Here is a 4,932-nt window from a genome sequence, read left to right on the forward strand (position 1 = left end):
CCCCCCCCCCCCCCCACACACACACACAGCACCCCGCACCATGAATGTCACATCAGGCTGACCAGCCAGCACTCCGTTGAAGTGAAGCCACGCCCTTGACCGCCGCCACGCACCACCAACGACCACACACACAACCACAGCCGACCCCCCGCCAGAACCCAGCAGCCGCCCCAGCCAAAGGGCTGACCATCACAACCAGGAACCCCGATCAAAAGATCCAAACAATCCAGGGAGAACCGGAGCACCAGCTACTGTACATCTACACCTCCAGATGCAGGAAGAAGGCCACCTGTATCATGAAGGACCACACTCACCCAGCACACACACTTTTTGTCCCGCTCCCCTCAGGCAGAAGGCTGAGGAGCATTAAGAGCAGAACCACTAGACTGAAGAACAGCTTATACCCTGAGGCTGTTAGACTCATGAGTCTGTCATAAGCCTAGTCAGGATTATCACTGTGAAAATTATTGTGAAAAAAAAAATCACTGTGAAAAAGTCACTGTAACGCCACTTGGTTGTTGATATGTGCTGCTGACTATCCACGATGCTGATCTCATGCTGCTGATTTATTTCATGTTGCTGTGTTCATTTGTCCTCATCTGTTCACACAGACTCATGTTCGTGCTGCTGTTGTTTGGCACGTTGTTTTGTACTAGTAGTGCTTAGTGTATTCTTAGTTTAGAGTATTTCTTAGTTCACATCTTCGATCTTATTATTGTTTTTCTTTACAATTCATATTTTTGTTGGATGTCACTGGGACCCTGTGTGCATAGTTTCGTCCCACTACATGTACCACGTGTGTTGTGAATGACAATAAAGACGCCTTGACCTATAAGTGTTGCATTGTGACAACAGTTTTTGTGGCTTCTTTTGGAGCCTCTTTCAATGCTGTTTGTTCAAAGCTCAAATGTGTTCCTCATTTTGATGTTGATCGCCACTGAAGTTTCGTTTTAGTTATTTTGTGAACAGGTGGTGGACATGGAAACCTTTGGTTTTCAAAGGATCATGTGGATGGTTTCCTGCTCTGATTGTGTTTTCTTCACACCTGCAAAATATCCAATTTTATGCAAAGCTCAAAGCAGCACTCAAGAGACCGAGAGCAAAGAGATGTAAAAAATTCACAATGACATGTCCACCTTTGATCTTTCAGTCCCACAGTTTCAGTCTCTCAAGTCTGTGACCCTTAACCAAGTTCTGAAAACTTCACACGTGTACGTACACGAAAAATGAGCTTTTAGAAAATATGCAATGTCTCAATGGAGCAAAATGCATAATGAGAATAGAGTGCCTGAAGCCACAGCCAACAATGAACTGAATGTAAAAAAAAAAGATAACTTTACTGAACTTTCCTTTGAGTTCGTGTTAATTCAGGATTGTTGAATGAAGCAGGACAACGTGATAAATCTGGCACAGTATCAAAGGACATTTGTCCAAACAGAATGGGCAAATGAATTAAAATTTTAATGTTTTGGATGTGGTGATGTTAGCAGCTGTATGCCTCAGTGGTAAAAAAAAAAAACATCAAAGAAGATAAAAGCAGGTGTGTTGGACTGTATGCACTCGCTGAAAGTTTAAAAATTCCTTTTTAAAGACCAACAAATGTAGCATGCGCCACATAAACAACAGTGTAAGAATAGTACATCCATCAATATGTGAGCTACTTTCAAATCCACTTATTAACTTAAATGTGTTTGATATGCGTTGCTGTAGCTAGGTGGTCACTGCTCCTGTCTCACAATCCTGAGGCTACAGGTTCAAGCCCAGGCTGCGTCATGAAGGGCATCTGGTGTAAAACAACAGCCAAATATTTCATGCAAGTTTGCTCACCGGGGCTGCAGAAGGAAGCAGCTGAAAGTGCAACAACTTAGCTGCGCTTGCTGCTTTTATTTTAATTTGCAAACCAACTCCAGCAAATATAGGCACAGATACAAAGACAAAAAGCCTTTGGCTCGAAATTATGCATTTCTTTAAAATTTTAACACCTACAAAGCAAACAAGATAGTGAATGCAGCAACATGTGCCGGAGTGTTGATTGTGAAGCTCGGCGGTTAGAGGATAGATTTAACACAGCTGGAGGTGGCTGAGGTTAATTAAGCTTCACGGTGCAGAATTCACTTTGAGACACATTTATTTTCGTATTTTTCACTGCCGTTAAAAATAGATGAGCTTCTCTTCTGCTTTTTCCAGCGTGTTTTATATTTCATCAATAGTTTAATAAAGATATGTGGTAAACCATCATAATATACGCTGGTTCATGTAAAAATATGGTAACTGCAGCCTACATATGTACTAACAACAAAGTCCATGCTCAATAATCCAGGTATACAATCCAACATTTTTCAGTCTGGTCATCTGGACAGTTTCTTTTTTTGTGCTGAAACGTTTCACCTTCGATCCAGAAGGCTTCATCAGTCAAGGAATTACACAACAAAACTGATTCTTCCCCCAACAGCTTACTCCAAAGTGGAACAAACCAGTTTTGCACTATTTTTATGTCCTCAATTTTAATGTATTTCCAAAATATTTGACCTTAGTAACTTGTTGTAGTGAAGCTTGAATCAGTTTGTACTAATTTATCTAATTATTGTTTGCAAAAGAACAGAGTAAGCTCTGGTGATGGACAGTGGATCTGTCCAGAAAACAACCAGCTAGATCAAAGTCAGTTTCTTTATTGTCATATGCATCACATGCGGTACATGTGGTGGAACAAAATTGTGTACACAGGGTCTCAGTTACATCCAACAAAAGTATACAATGTAAAAGAAAAACAGTAATAAGATCTAAGAAAAACGTTTAACTAAAAATAAGATGATAGCTGGGAAAGACTTCAGCACCTTCAGACCCTGAACACGATAGAGCAGGTCAGGAAAATGAGTGAACTTTTATACAATGGAGAAAAATAGTATTTGATCCTTTACTGGTTTTGTAATTTAAAAAATTAACAATTTCATGTTTTATTTGTCAGAGAGAGCCAGAATACTAACAAAAAAGCCTAAAAAAAAATCAACCAAAGGTTAGAAATTGATTTGCAAATCATAGAGGGACATAAATGGTTTAATCCCACATAGTCCAGATATAAATCTGGTTTCCACAGATTGTTTACTGTATGTGCCTGCAGAGATGTCTATCATTCAAATAATCACTCAATTTCAAGCATTCCTGGTCTCAACTTCTGTGTACAAAGAACACCTGTCCATTGAAATACTTTTTTCCATTCCAACCTGTCCACCATGACACTAAAGAACGGTCAACCGAAGTTAGGGACAAGATAAATAATCTACTCAAGCCTTGAATGGGCTAAAGACCATCAGCAAGAAGCTTGGTAAGAATGTGATAGCTATTCAGAATTGATTGAAATATAACCAGACCATCAGTCATCAGTTGGTTTTGAAGCTCGAGGCAAGATGCCGCCCTGTAGGGTGTGAAGGATTATTTTAAAAAAGAGTACAGCATCCAGCACATACGCCCATTGATAAACAATTATACAACAATCTATGGCAATGGCCCGGACAAGCAATAGACCTTGTGTAAACTTTGACCTTGATTTGTGATCTTGACCTTAGAGCTGAAGTGATGAAAAGATCATGCAACATGTTGTCCAGTGGTGGTACATATGTTGTCAAGTTATGTTAAATTAGCTTGAGCCAGTCAGAAGTTATGGCCCGGACAAGATAACATTTACGAATGGATGGATGAAGTAATATGTCTTTTGACAGTTGTATAAGATAATGGTTAAGGATCCGCCCACAACTACATGGGAGGAGCTGGTTAATGATATGAAGGGAGCACAAGAACACCACTGGTAACTCACTATGCCATAATGTACTGAAACCTTGGAGCTCATATTTTAAACTTAAAAACCGCGAGCCAAATCTGGACCCCCAAGATGATCATTTAAATGTCAAATATTGTATCTCTTCTCATTTTTTCTATAAAAAAAGAAAAGAAAAGATAAATACATAATTTAGTGTAGACTTCTCTTGCCAGCTGGCTTTGAAATCAGAAAGAAGTCTGGATCATTCTATGATTAATGATTCTGTGGAAAGAGTAACAGTCAAGTGAGACAGATCAGACTCTTGTTGATGAACCTACAAACAAGAAAATATATCAGCTATATGACTCAAGTTAATGTATCAGCTGAAAGTAGTCCATGCCTCGGACAAAGTTTTTAAATATTGACTCTTTTTGGTAACTGAGTTCGACACCTCTACCATAGAGCATCCACAAGATGCCCAAAGTGGCACATGTACCTGCCTGCCTGGAGTTTGCCAGTGAAAGAATTTATATTTACTGTCAAACTAAAGATAGGCCCTACTTTGCCAGTGAACATTTATATGGACTTGATGAGACCCTGTAGTCTGGGCAAGAGGTGGGGTACACCCCAAACAGCTCACCAGTCCATCCCAGAGAAAATCAAGATTAACAACTATTCATGTTCACATCTAGGAATACTTTAAAGATGCTAATCCACCTGACAAAACAAACAGCACAGAATAATCCCGGCTCACCAACTGTTCATCCATGCAGCCTCGTGTTGAATTAGAACATATGAAATTAAACAAAAAATAAAATAAATTTTAAAATAACATTATGGACAGCTGGGAATATTACAGATTATTCAAATCTTAGTTTCTCTGAAATGCAAGATCCATGAACACGTGCATCACTGTTGTCCCTTTATTCTGTGTTTTATTTCTTTTATCAATCAACCTTTATTTATACAGGTAAATCCCATTGAGCCTCGAGGACTTTTATAGTTACAATAAGATGGTTGCTCATTTTGGGAAACAAAACAATAACTATTGATTGTTGTTAAACTGGTTTCTGTTAATGATACACCCATAACTAAATGGAAAATCTAGATTTCCAATTTCAATTTGGACTGGGTGGAGGATTAAAGAATAACAATTAGTCAGATAGTCTTATCAGAAC

The sequence above is a fragment of the Nematolebias whitei genome, chromosome 7 (assembly GCF_014905685.2).
Source record: "Nematolebias whitei isolate Nwh7 chromosome 7, NemWhi1, whole genome shotgun sequence".
NCBI classification, from domain to species: domain Eukaryota; kingdom Metazoa; phylum Chordata; class Actinopteri; order Cyprinodontiformes; family Rivulidae; genus Nematolebias; species Nematolebias whitei.